We start from the raw sequence: 14,927 nt of genomic DNA on the forward strand, positions 1-14,927 counted from the left end.
AACATTGCCTGGGTACCACCACCCTGGAAGGAAGTTCCCTGGAGTATTTGAGCATCATCTGCTTAAATGGTTCTTATCCCTGCCTGCACGTCAGAACAAGCACCTGGGGAATTTCTCTTTTTTTTCCTTTCCTCTTTTCATTTGTTTATTTGTTGTTTTAATATCATGCCAGACCAATTAAATTAGCATTTCTGGCAGGGTAGGGGACTGAGCATCTGTATCTGTCCCAGCTGTTTCTGATGCAGAGGGAGGTTTGAGGTCTGCAGGTCCACATTTTCAGCATCCCATTGCTCTATCCACACTCCTGTCACTTTCCATCACCAGCCTATGGTCCTCTGTCTACTAAAGAAACTACATAGAAACAGAATCTTAAGGGGGATGCATTTAGGAGGCAGTCAATCAATGGTGGATGAATGAATGGTTTCATGGGATTATGGACTCAAATGTGATCTACCAATAGTTTTTGATGCAATTAAGCAGCCAAGTCTGTTATTTGAGGTTTATTATATATCTCACATAGAATCAATCACGGTGCACAGTTACGAACCAACAAACACTGAGAACTTTCTGTAGGCCTAAATTCGTGCCACTCATTCATGAATTGACATGAGTCATGGTCCTCGTTCCTAAGAAGTTCTCAATCTCATCGGGAAGGCATGCAACAGAGACTGGAAGAAAAAATGTAAGTTTAAAAGATGCTATTTACTAATCGCCTACTAGGTACCAGGCACAGCCCTCAGTGCCATTACTATGTTCATTCACTTAATTTGCCTCTCACAATAAGCCTGTGAGGTAGGTGTTTTAATCCTAATTCATAGAGGAGAACGTGAAGGGTCTCAGAGAGGTTACCGTACTGACCCAGGCCGCCCAGCTAGTAAGTAACAGAGTGAGAATCGCCCCCAACTTAGCCTGTCTCCAACGTGAGCTGCAGTGTGAAGGGATGAGATGACTGGAGGAAGTTGGACAGGGGGAAGTTGGGTGAGTTTGGGAGTGACCAAGGTCGCCAGCCAGACCCTGAAGGATGGGTAACGTTTTAACGTAAAACGGGAAAAGAAAAGAGAATCCCAGGCAAAGGAGAAGAGCCTAAGCAGAGGCCCTTGTCTCTGTTTAAAGGGAACAAAGCAGCCCAACGGGCGATGTTTAGCGGTCCCTTGAATTCCTTGTGGACGTTGCCTTGGTCAGCTTGTCCAACCACTGTGACGAAGGCTCAGCCACGGTCCCTGGGTATGCATTGCTCTCCTGAGCGATCACCATCAACAGAGAAGGCAGAGCTATTTTTTGCTCTGACTTGGAAAGAAAATGAATGTAAGGACATTAGGGGTCCAGTGATTCTCTCCTTCCTATAACAGACTGTAGTGGAAAGAGCACTAGCTTTGATGCAAAACAGGCCTATGTTCTGATTCCAGCTCCATCACTTAGTAACTGTTGGTGAGACACTTAACCCCATGGAGCCTCAGTTTCCTGATGTGAATAATGGGGATCACAGTACCCGCTTTGCAGCATTGTTGTAAAGATTAGAGATTGTGCCCACGAAGCACAAGAAAGCCTGGTCACAGGCTGAATTTCTTAAGGGCTGAGTTGTGTCCTCCAAAATTAATGTGTTGAATTCCAACACCTCAGCAGCTCAGAATGTGACCTTATTTGGAGACAGGGTCTTTAAAGAGGTCATTGCATCAAAATGAGGTCATATGGGTGGGGCCCTAATCCAATATATCCAGTGACCATGTAAGAGGAGATTAGGACACAGACCCACGCAGAGGAATGACCACATGAAGACACCAGAGGAAGACAGCATCTACAAGCCAAGGAGAGAGGCTTCTGAAGAAACCAATTCTGCCAACACCTTGATTTCAGACCTCGAAGCTCCAGAACTGTGAGAAAATAAATTTCTGTTGTTTAAGCTACCCAATCTGCAGGACTTTATTACAGTGTTCCTAGCAAACTAATACAGAATTCAATAAAAATGATATCTCTTTTTATTTTTTATCACTCAAAAAGTGTGAGTATGGCCCTCTGGTCTGCTGCCCAGTATTTACTATTTACTCTGGGAATGTTTTTATGAAAATTGAAAAATGGATTATTGGTGTGTCTGAATAGAGCATAAAACATACACAGTTTAAAACTGAAAGACAAACGAGAATTCATGTCTAGTTCAAGCACTCTTGCCAGCCCTCTACAAACACACACACACACACACACATACTAACACACACACACACATGCACGCACGCACACCTCTTAGTTTTTTAGATGAGAAAACTAGGGCCTGGCAAGGGCTATGTGTCTCAAAGGCAGCTAGGGGTTGAGTCAGTCAGGACTGAAGAACTCAACCAAGGATTCTTAAAATTCTATCAATAGATAATAATGTTGTCCTACAGTCAGACAAGTTGTTTGTGATAGGATGGTGGAGAATAATTATCAGCAATGAAGATGGTGATGATGCTGATGGTGATGATGATGGTGATGATGGTGGTGATGATGGTGATGCTGATGGTGATGATGCTGATGGTGATGATGATGCTGATGGTGATGCTGATGGTGATGATGATGGTGATGATGGTGGTGATGATGGTGATGCTGATGGTGATGCTGATGGTGATAGATCCCTGTCATTTACTGGATCTGTTTCAGGCATGGTGCTAAGCTCTCTCCGAGGATTATGTCATTTAACCCTTTCAATGATCCTATGATACCACTAAATTATCCCTAATTATTCCATATTCAAAAATGGAAATGGAAGGTTAGAAGGATGAGTAGCTCACCAAGATTGCACAGTTGATATGTGGTAGTGACAAAATTATAAATTTTGCAATCTATTCCATTGGGAAAAGGTACCATTTGGCCTATGAGATCTTCTCAGTGGGATATCAGTAAGAATAAATGAAATACTTTCTCTATATGGACCTTAGACCAGGCAACTGAATTCTAGCCTCACTTTGGCACTGATTGATTCGTGAACTGGGGCAAGTCACTTCACCTCTCTGAGTCTCAGTTTTCTTTTCAGCAAAGCCAGGGAGCTGATGGCCCCTGGTGACTTCAAATTTGGGGTAGAGGAATTGTCCTCTGAAGGTACCAAAATTTCTCACAATTATTTCAAATCCATTGTAACCTCACTTAGGCTTCTGAGCCTAATCGGAACTATCTCTTGCACTTATCTCTCACATCTCTGGTTGACTACACAAGTCCAGGCCTTCACTGCCCCTCACATGCACCACTGCGATGGCTGGATTCTTTTCCTCTCTGTGCATCACCTATGTAGATGCAAGATTGACCTTCTGGAAGTGCTCTTCTCATGTGTTACCTCTGTTCAGCTCCCAGCTGCCTTCGGAACAAAGGCAATGGCTTTTGCTGATGCTCAAGGCCTCATGACCTGGAGCTGGCTTATTTAATAAGCACCTATCATATTTTCACTACTGTAGCTGGTTGCTTTTTCATAATTTAAAATAGTGCAAGAGATTTCCCAGTGTTCATGCAAAAGTAATAATATGAACATTAATCTTTGAGACTTAATCCTGGGAGTGGGGAAGGGTAGTTATTACGGTCAAACTATTTTTCAGTGTTTGGCAAAACCAAAGTAATCCTGTCATCATTTACTTGGTTTCTTGGTCTCCCTTTTTTTCCTGTCCCTTTGCCTCAACATAATCACCACATATTTAAATTCTATCCACCCTTTAATGCTCAGGCAGACGACTGCCTCCTGGTTGGAGATTCCCTGCTCTGTTCAGCTATAAATGGGAGGTCAGGACTTGTGAATGTGGTGGGCACATAAAACTCAAGGTATTTGGTTAAAAAGTGGAGGAGAGAGTAGCGATTCTTCCCATAGGTAAACTGCTTGGTTTCTGTGTCATGCACAGAAGGTGATGTTATATGCATGGCTTTCTTTTTAAGAAAGGAAGAATTGCATTGCATGCTAGGACACTAACAGGGGAAAGCCATGCATCTTACTAATCCTTGGCCTGTGTGTGACTAACTAGACAGGTATTGTATCCTTTGAAAAAGCCAATGGTATATCTTCCTATGCCCCGTTCCCTATGTTCTGGGGCACATATATCTATATTATGCTACTACTAGAGAATAATTCAAAGCAGAGTTCCTCCTGATGGCAGGTGATGAATGGTAGTATGAAATTTCAGGACTTCCATTGCAAATTTGACTGAGATTATTATTCTTTGCTCAGGGTTGCAATTAAGACAGGATGTCATCAATAACCTCCCTCCTGAATTGCAGAAGTGCAGATTAAAAGTCCTCAAGGACGACTTTAAGAGCCTGCCTTCACAGATCTGTATTTTCAAACACAGAAGTGATAAAACTTACCTTTGCTGACCTTATCTAATGAGATGATTCATCCGTCACACATGCAGAACTATAAGCTAAATATTTATTTAACACAAACACGAAACACAATACCAATGAAAGAACTGCCTTGAAATTTTTTTTTTCTATTTAATTTTCCTTTGCCTTAAAATAAAGTCCTGCAGTAGCATTGTGTCAGGGTCGCTCAGTCCTATCAGATTACAGAGGAACATTTGTTTGTACACAATGGGGTCAAGCTTTCTAAAACACACTGCACATGTGTGTGGCATTGATAACCTTTTATCCTTCTTTCCTTGTTGTAAATCACTGGAGGATTTTAACCTTTGAGCAAGAGATTGCCATCTCCACGAAAACATTAAGTTCCTAACTCTGCTCTTATCTCAACCATCTTGCTACTTTCATTTACCACATGGAGGGGTTTCCCTAAGCCCTGGCAAGACAATGCATTTCGACTGCCATATGGGGTTGGCTGCCAGGCTGTTTAGAGCCTCAGGGGACTTGGGTGTTGGTCCAAACCTTTACAGTTCTGTGGTTCTACTCTTTAGGAGGTGAGATTCAAAATAATAGAGTATTCTAATAACAACAATAGTGGCCCAATCAGAGCAGTCCCTGGTCGCTGCAAGAGCAGAGGCCTCGGGGCCCTCATTGCCAGTTAGTGGGGAGGTCTGTGCAAGGGTCCAAGGCAAGCAACCCGGTGACAGAGGCAGAGCGGGGAGGGGGCACTTCGGACAATCCAGGGGCCCCGGGGCAGCAGTTATTTATCTACCTTGTGGTTTCAATTATTCCAACATTTTAATATTTGGAGGGGCCACCTTAGCCCTCTGTGTTCCCTCCTTTCCCAGCCCCCATTCACTCCATATCTCTGACATCAGGCATTGGTGTCCTTAGCCAGTGACTTCACTTCTCTTAAATTTCCATTTTGTTAGACTTTAAGAATAATGTCTGTATGTGTGCTACTTAAAATGAAAAAAGTATTATTTTTCCCCCCAAATACAGTACCCTGAGAAGTCATGGCCATTCCAAAACTTCCTTAATCTGGTTGGTCTGACTTTAGTCCTCACCTTATTATGAAAGGTATTTTCTAAAGGGTAAGCTGGGACAAAGTGAGAGAGAGGCATGGACATAGATACACTACCAAACATAGATAGCTAGTGGGAAGCAGCCGCATAGCACAGGGAGATCAGCTCGGTGCTTTGTGACCACTTAGAGGGGTGGGATAGGGAGGGTGGGAGGGAGGGAGATGCAAGAGGGAGGAGATATGGGGACATATGTAGATGTATAACTGATTCACTTTGTTATAAAAAAAAAAAAAGTATTTCCTTTTTTTTTTTTTTTTTTTTTTGGTGGTACGCGGGTCTCTCACTGTTGTGGCCTCTCCCGCTGCGGAGCACAGGCTCCAGACGCGCAGGCTCAGCGGCCATGGCTCACGGGCCCAGCCGGTCCGCGGCATGTGGGATCTTCCCGGACCGGGGCACGAACCCGCGTCCCCTGCATCGGCAGGCGGACTCTCAACCACTGCGCCACCAGGGAAGCCCACATCTGTAGTTTTAATTTTCAGTTTAACTTTATTTCCACCTTGATCTCTTTGCTAAATATTAGGAGCATCTTTCCAACTGGACTATTCCACCTGGGTGTAAATTCAGCTCACCCAGAACTAATGTGTCTCTTCTCTCCTAACCCACCTCTTCCCAGGTTTGCCAGCTGCTGGCTTCATTCTTCAGTTTCACAGACTCACAACCCCACAGGTATTCCTGGTTACACGAATCAAGGGCAGGAGTCGGGGGAGCAATTCAACCATTCGCTAAGTCCTGTAAATACCTCCACTGCCATGTTTTCTTTTCCTCGGCCTCCATATTGGTGTGGACATTACCATCTCATCATTATCACTATCACCGGGATGACTGCAGCAATCTCCTGAACCCTCCCTCCTTTCCTCCCTGTCCAATATCCAATACCATCAGCTGATTCTTTTGCCTAGAACACTATTTTTCATAGATTGCTACTGTACCACATTCAAGTACTCTGAACATTCTCAAATGCTCAGAGAATTCACCTGGCAAGCATGGTCACCGCAACCTAAGGAAAACCCAGCCCTGCTACATTTTTCTTCCATGACACTTGGATACAGAACAGGCTGACCTACTCACAAGCTGTTATTGTACCTTTTTTTGCAAAATGTGTCCCAAATATTAACAACAAATATTGGTTGAATGGATTGCTAGCTCTTAGCTTCCTCTCACACTATTCGTGGCAGCTGAAATGACCCACTCCTCCCTTCTGAGATTTACTCATTATTTCAGGTCTTGCTTATTCCCTTAGTAACAACAGTTGCTATCATTTATCAAGCCCTCGCTATATGCTGGCATTAGACTAAGCGCTCTGCATGTACTAGGCTCATTTAATCCTTAAATCCTATATTGTTTGAAATAGCAATATCCCCATTTTACTGATGGAGAAACTGAGACTTCGGTAGATTAAATCACACCCCCCAAGTCACACAGTATGTAGCCAACTCTGTTGCCGAATCTGAGCTCTTACCCTTTATAGCACATGCCTCTTTTCTTGTCTTTCGAGCGATACATCATTCTTTGGACTACTCTGCACTTCTCTCCTCCGCTACTCTGCTGGCCCTGGCATTTGGATTTTTTTGCAGCACTGTTGTGGTTTTTGGAGCACAGCGTAGGAATTAGGCCTCTGGACTGGTAAGTCAGGCTGCCTGCGCTGGAATCCCAACTTCCCTACTTGCCAGCTTTGTGTGCCTCGGGCAACTTACTTAAAACTCTGTGTCCTTTTGTCTATAAAGTACGTATTATAATAGTACCTGAGGTATTGGATTATTGGAATAACTATATGACTTAACAGTCTTTGTAAAGCACTGAACACAGTGCCTGGCACATAATAAGTACTCAGTAAATATTACCTGTTATTATTAAAATTCCCAAGGCCTGTGCCTTGCCTCCCATTCCGAGTATAAGCTGATTAAAGGAAAGGATTCTCTGTCTTTGTAATTCCACAGCTCTTTGCACACCTATCACCGTAAATGCTTCCACTAAGCTGTGACTTTAAACGTTTCACCTTTGTGATTTTCTTTTAGGAAACAGGCAAGACGCCAGTTATTTTAACCATCATCACTAGAATCAGACAACGTGAGTTGAAATGCTGAGCTGGTAAATAACGTGTGAATTCATAGCGCCTCAACACAGATATTTAACCCAACAAGCCTTCCTGCAGCACCTACTCTGTGTTGTAACTCCCAGGACCTGGGGAAACTGAGGCTGAGAGGCCCCACCCCCACCCAGTGCTCCTTATAAAGGAGACAAAGATTACAGCGATGAGTGATACTAATTTGGATCTTACTGAGAAATGTCAGCGAGGAAGTTTCTAGGGACACGTCTTCTGATTAAAAAACAGCTCTGGGGATTCCCTGATGGCGCAGTGGTTAAGAATCCACCTGCCAATGCAGGGGACACAGGTTTGATCCCTGGTCCAGGAAGATCCCACATGCCGCAGAGCAACTAACCCCGTGAGCCACGACTGCTGAGCCCACGTGCCACAACTACTGAAGCCCACGCACCTAGAGCCCGTGCTCTGCAACAAGAGAAGCCACTGTAATGAGAAGCCCAGGCACCGCCACGAAGAGTAACACCCGCTCGCCACAACTACAGAAAAGCCCGCGCGCAGTAACGAAGACCCAACTCGGCCAAAAATAAATAAGTAAATAAATAAAATCTATTAAAAAAACCCAAACAGCTCTGAATTATTGTCTATCCATCTATAGATCAATCCAGAAAGTGGCAGATCATGCAAAGGATAATTAGTATTTCTTTTTCTGGGAACTGAGACACATGTTAAAATGACACTGAGTAGAATAGATGACCCCCACCCCCGTAGTCATTTGGCGGCAGAAGAGCACGTCCTGTTTACCTAGAACATTTCATCTGATTTTGTAAACTCTGCAAGTAACAGGGAGCCCATGAATCTGCAGGGAAGCCAGTGGGGTTGTTCTGATTTAAACTTGAAAGGCAGTGCCATTGTCTGGGGAGTAGAGATGCCTCTTCATTCTCACCTGCAGACGTGAGACGGGACTGTTCCTCTCATAAATAGGGCCGCCAGAATCCTAATCCATGATGTTCACAGCTGCTGGGACTCCTGCCCCCAACTTCTCGGCTCCATGAAGCGGTTATCACTTCTGCTTCTCAATTTAGACTTTATCTCTTACAGTTTGGACTCAGTGGTTCTCAACCCTCACTGCATAACAGAATCACTTTGGAGGTTTAAAAACAAACGAACCACACAAAAAAACCATGCCCGAGCCGTTTCCCCAGAGATTCTGACTCAGTTGTTCCAGGGAAGTGTCTGGGCATCGTTTTCTTTTTGTTAAGTTTCTGGGGGTGATACCAATGGACAGCAGGCATTAGAATCTGCTAAAATCTGGACCAGGCAATAGCTTAATCTGCCTACAGACTTCCAGCACAACTGGGAATCCATGTTGCTACCAAGTTGATAGAATCTAGCCAATCCCATTCATTCTCTATTCCACATGACTTTTATCCTTATGTTGGAAAGGCAGACATCTGGGCTTCTTCTTATTTCAGTGCCCCCAAAAGATTAATTGTGAGATGCTGAGCAAACAACGAAACCTCCGAGCCTCTCATTTTTGTATTCCACAAAATGGGAACAAGTTACCTGCTTTACCTATGACATGGTGAAGGATGAGGCGGTCTCTATCAGGGGCTAGCACTGCGCAGTAGGGTAAAATGATTAACTGAATTACCCTGAGAAAGAGTCAAGGCAGGCAAATTTAACAGGATGGTCAAGAAAGCACCAGAGAATGTCCAAAATCAGCAGGGCCAACTGGCCCTCTAGTTTGGGGTAGAGAAGCCTTGGGAAGGGCAAGAAGATGCCAAGTAGCAACTGAAAGTATTTTGTGATTATTCTTGGACTTGACGCTGCTCATGCAACTTCATTCCAGATCCTCTCTCCATGACCCATACCGACTAGTTCACAGTGCTTTCTTCTTATTCACTTGTCTCATAATAATGTATGGAAGGAAAAAAAAAAAAAAAGGCCACCTTTTTACAGAAAGCTAGAAGAAATAGAAAATGAACCCATCTGTTAAACCCAACTATTATCCACTAAATGAAAAGGGAATCTCTCCCACACTCTCCCCATTTTCCCAGAGCCAACCACTTAATCTAGCTGGCTAGCTATCATCTATCTATCCATCCATCCATCCATCCATCTATCTATCTGGTTAATTTTCTTTTCTTTTATTTTCCAGAACAGAATGCCTTTGATGGCCTTCAGGAGAGAGGCCCAAGCTACTAGTTGAAAAATCTAGAATTTAATCCCTGGGAAATTGTTATGAATACTATTAGTTGCCAAAACCAACACAAAAATAATAATGCCGAAAATGAATAAAACTCTTCCAAACTTTTCTAAATATTAAAAGAGCTGTTCACATTCCCCATGTATTAGTTTTTCTTTCCAGTGAGAGGACGGTATTGTTAAAGAACAATACATGGATCTGACAATGCGAATTTCTTGTACTCCTATGTGCCCTGACTTGTTCTAAGAGCTGGGAAGACAGAAAAACAAGTCATTTAACTGGTAACATACACAGCAAACAACTGATGGGATAAATTTGGGGAGGGAAAAAAACTAATGCATATCGGGTGTGCGGGACTTGAAAAACTGTTAGGCATAGTCTATTATAGTACGAATATAGTCATGCATTACTTGTGTAATTCAAAAATGAAAGGCCCCAAACATTAGCCCTTTATGAAGGGAAAAACTGAGCTGCAGTGAAGTGGTGTGGCCTGGCTTTCTACAAAGTACAAGAAAAGATGGTTTAAACCCAATCCAAAAATGGGCAGAAGACCTAAATAGACGTTTCTCCAAAGAAGACATACAGATGGCCAAGAGGCACATGAAAAGCTGCTCAACATCACTAATCATTAGAGAAATGCAAATCAAAACTACAATGAGGTTTCATCTCACACCTGTTAGAATGGGTATCATCAGAAAATCTACAAACAACAAATGCTGGAGAGGGTGTGGAGAAAAGGGAACCCTCTTGCACTGTTGGTGGGAATGTAAATTGATACAGCCACTATGGAGAACAGTATGGAGGTTCCTTAAAAAACTAAAAATAAAACTACCATATAACCCAGCAATCCCACTACTGGGCATATACCCTGAGAAAACCATAATTCAAAAAGAGTCATATACAAAAATGTTCATTGCAGCTCTATTTACAATAGGCAGGACATGGAAGCAACCTAAGTGTCCATCGACAGATGAATGGATAAAGAAGATGTGGCACATGTATACAATGGATATTACTCAGCCATATAAAGAAACGCAATTGAGTTATTTGAGTGAGGTGGATGGACCTAGAGTCTGTCATACAGAGTGAAGTCGGAAACAGAAAAACAAATACCGTATGCTAACACGTATATATGGAATCTAAAAAAAAAAGGTTCTGAAGAACCTAGGGGCAGGGCAGGAATAAAGACGCAGACATAGAGAATGAACTTGAGGACACAGGGAGGGGGAAGGGTAAGCTGGGACGAAGTGAGAGAGTGGCATGAGTGTAAAATAGGTAGCTAGTGGGAAGCAGCCACATAGCACAGGGAGATCAGCTCGGTGCTTTATGTCCACCTAGAGGGGTGGGATAGGGAGGGTGGGAGGGAGATACAGAGGAAGGAGATATGGGGATATATGTGCACGTATAGCTGATTCACTCTGTTGTACGGCAGAAACTAACACAACATTGTAAAGCAATTATACTCTAATAAAGATGTTAAAAAAAATGGTTTAAGCAAACCACACATCATAGGGCATTTCCTTCCTTCTAGAACACTCGAGACAAGCCTGCCTGCTCTTGATCCCAGCACTTTTCCTGACATCCTTCCCAGCGCTGACCTGCAAACCCCTTTCCCCTCAGTCTGGGTGGGGCAGCATCTTACATTTCACATTCCCAGGACTGCCTGGGACCTGAGGATACCCATGCCCCTCCTGCTACACTCGGGGTAGCCTCCCCTGCTGCCTGGCATGGATACACTCACATAGCAATTCAAAAATGCTCTGGTCTTTACGGTACTTTCTGGCTCAGGGATGGGAAAACTAATTAAAAAGAAAGAAAAAGGAAAGGAAAGCTTTTTTTATTTTAGAGGAAATCCTAAAAGCATCCCAGCTCACTGCCTGACACTCAGTCTCCCTAAACGCAGTGTCACCAACTTAACCAACAGCCTGCATGCAAAATGCCCTTGACCAGACATGCTCTGTGCTCCCAACACACGTCACAGCTACAGAAAAGAAAATCAGGCAGAGGGTCGTAACTGAAAGATGACTTAAAGCAGTGTCAGAGTGACCTAGCTGCCCCTGAGATCTTGCTACAGAGGGAGACAGACCCCCATTAGGAGAAATGCCTGTTACCTTCCCAGCACCGTTGTCCCAGGCCGGCTCCTGCTCTGATCAGACGTCTAACAAACTTCCAGGTCTCCACTACGAGGCCATTCACCCCACAGCCTCATGCTCGGTGAAGGGAGAGTCAAGCAGGACTCGTCGGGAGGGCTCAGGCAGGTCCGGCAGCTCCAAGCCGAGCTTAGTCTCGCTGCTGACCAGTGCCTTCCTGCCGTGGTCCTCCGAGCCTCACGGGGCCATCCCCGATGGCTAGGCGCTGTTTGAAAGCAAGAAGTGGTTTCTGGTCCTCTTCCCTGGATGGCGCATGCGATTTCCCTCACGCCCATGGGAAGTCCTTCAGGTCATTCTTATCTGGAAACCTATTCACTGAGTGGCCAGACTTGTTTGGCCAATGCCCTAGTTCTTGTTTTCCTTTCTCCAAGAAAAAGTTCAGAAAATGAAACCAGAGAGGACCCCAAATGTGTTAGAGCTCATGGCCGGTGTAGGATGCCTGGTTTAAACCTTTGAAAGATGTCCACTAAATGAGATTGCGTTTTCAGAAAGGAAATTACAATTATCAATGAGTTTCCTTTCTAGTGGCACCAAGAAATCAGAGATTAAAAAAATCTTGAATACGAGAAGACCTAGTGAGGTTGTTTAGTCCTAGCCCCAGGCTTAAGGGAGGGTTGCACTTCAAATATGTCACCTTCAGGGGCATCCAGTTCTCCCAGATTTCCAGGGAAACTCTATGAATATTTGTGCATCTAACTACAAATTCTGTAACACTTAAAATATCATCTCAATAACACTAATGTTTAAAGATAAGGAGATACCTGGAAAAGGGCAGGTTGACAGGCTGCAGTCAGGTGGTTGGGTTTAAAATGAATTAGAATCACTATGTATAAAATAGTCAGTGAGAACCTACTGCATAGCACAGGGAACTCTACTCAGTGCTCTGTGGTGACCTAAACGGGAAGGAAATCCAAAAAAGAGGGGATATACGTATACATATAGCTGATTCACTTTGCTGTACAGCAGAAACTAACACAACATTGTAAAGCAACTATACTCCAATAAAATTTTTTTTAAAAAAGAAGAAGGAGCAAAATAACATCCCTACAGATAAGAAAACATGGCCTAATCTTACCCACAAACAAGAACTGTGAATTTCTATTTCAAAATAAATTTCAATACATTTTTAAAAAGCATAGTAATCAACTATACTTCAATTTAAAAAATAATTCTATAAAAAATAAATAAAATACTACCCTTGACCAATAAGTAAATAAATAAATAAGAAGAATATTAAGACACATACACACAGAGGCAAACAGCTTAAATCATGTCTTAGAATACAGTTGATCCTTGAACAATGTGTGTTTGAAGTGCTTGGGTCTACTTACACGCCGATTTTTTTCGCTAACTACACACGACTGTATGACACGATCCACAGTTAGCTGGTTGACTCCTTGTATGTGGAACCAGGATACGGAGCGCTGATTGTAAAGTTATACACAGATTTTCGAGTGCGGGGGTCGGGGGAGTGCCCTTAACCCCTACGTTGTTCAAGGGTCAAATGGATTCCAAATTTCTTACACTAAATATTTGTGGTATTGACTTTTTCTATACGAAATGGACAAAGACATTCCAGATTCTTTTTTATACTAAAAACCTATAATATTAAATTTAAGTAGTAGAGAACACCTGAGTCTTGAGAATGCAAAGTAGCCTGGGGTTAAGCGTGTGGACACCAGATCTGCCCACTAGTAGCTCCTCAGAAACTTAACAGGTTATTTCATCTTTCTGTGCCTCAGTTTCCTCTTCTGTAAAATCAGGTTAATAATAAGACCTACCTCAGGGTTGTTGGGAAGATTAAATGAGTTCCGTACATGTATAAAGGCTTATAACAGTGCCTGGCATTTAGTGAGCATGTGTGTTAGCTATCGGTATTTCTGCAGAAAAGAGGTTTTTGTTGTAATATCATGTAGGGATTTGGTACTGTCTTTGCCTTTGTTTTCTGCTGGCTTTGCCTCTGGTTCCGTACAGGCGGGCATTTGAAGATGCCTCTAAAATATACCTTCTTGTGTTTGTCATGAGATGTGGTTCCTTTGGGGGTATCTTGAGTGGATTAGTATAGATGTAGATGAACGACACCAGCTGTGTTGGAAGGAATGAAGAAAACGTAGGAGAAGCCTGTACATTATCATGGGGGTAAAGGACACTAACAGAACTTTGCAGGCTGGCGGCTTTGGAAAGTAACTGTAAGAGAGAACTGAATGTCTGGTGGCAGAGTTCGCCCACTCCGGGAGAGGAAAGCTTGCAGACCTTGATACTTCAAAAAAGAGTGACAACGTGGGGGACCTTGACTCAGATGCATCTTGTCTTAAAAAACACCCTGCTGTCAGTCAGCTCCTGGGTTAACGCTTCTTTGAAAGCGCTGTCTTTTCCCTATTTGCGTTGGTTTGTGGGATGCCATCAACTCTGACATGGGACAGGGCGCTGTCAAGGTGGCTGTCCCTTTGCCTCACTGAAGAGCAATTCCTCTCTCATCCATAGTCCTGTTTGTTGCTAGGAACACTCTGTGCTCGTGGCACTCACTTTACAATGAAAACAAAGACAAACAGAAAACGGGACCACCATATGGTCTCAACTGCAACCCAGAATTCACTGCTGATGGGAAGACTTTGCCCTGTCGCAGCTACAGCTGCCCTGCCTTTGGCTGGGACAGAGCCCTTCTCCTGAGTTCTAAGATGTTGTAGTTGGTGGCAAATTGAACCCAGACTTCAACCAGACTGCGATGGTGCAGCCTGAGTAACTAATTCACTAGTCGTGTTAATCTATGTTTGCGTTAGTATGAGGCACCTCTTAGGGCTTGAGGGGATAACCTCATTGGAGACAGAGCTATTTGCTCAGGCAGAAGTGTCAGCACCAAATAAATGTGTCTTTCCCAGCATGCTCCAGGCTGTGTCACGCCTCTGCCCTTCCCCCTTCTTCATCTGGCTAACTTTTAATGTCCAGTTAAATTGCAGATGTTATTTCTTCCAAGGACCCTCCTAGCTCTCCCCGGCTGGGCCATGTGTTTCCTCTCCCTGACCCCAAACTATCAGGTATGTGTCTTTCTGCAGGTACCAGACTGCACTCAAATGATCATTTTAATGCTTAATGCATTGACTGTAAGTGCCTTGAGGGCCGGGCCCCGTCTTATT

At 43.5% G+C, this 14,927-nt stretch overlaps 1 protein-coding gene across 6 annotated transcripts in view; it reads right to left on the reverse strand.

Moving 5' to 3' along the window:
• The window catches only part of ADGRF5 (adhesion G protein-coupled receptor F5), a 109,282-nt gene that overhangs the window by 62,644 nt on the left and 31,711 nt on the right, over nt 1–14,927 (reverse strand). The window contains exon 2 of one of the 6 annotated variants that reach the window (XM_030870525.3): nt 11,755–11,998. The exons of 4 other annotated variants lie outside the window; for them this stretch is intronic. The gene's annotated coding sequence lies outside the window, so the exon portion shown is untranslated. Of the gene's footprint in view, nt 1–8,380; nt 8,479–11,754; nt 11,999–14,927 lie in introns of those variants that run through there. One more of the 6 variants, XM_060308132.2, reaches the window with a different exon arrangement.

This window comes from Globicephala melas, chromosome 11 (genome assembly GCF_963455315.2).
Source record: "Globicephala melas chromosome 11, mGloMel1.2, whole genome shotgun sequence".
Taxonomy (NCBI): domain Eukaryota; kingdom Metazoa; phylum Chordata; class Mammalia; order Artiodactyla; family Delphinidae; genus Globicephala; species Globicephala melas.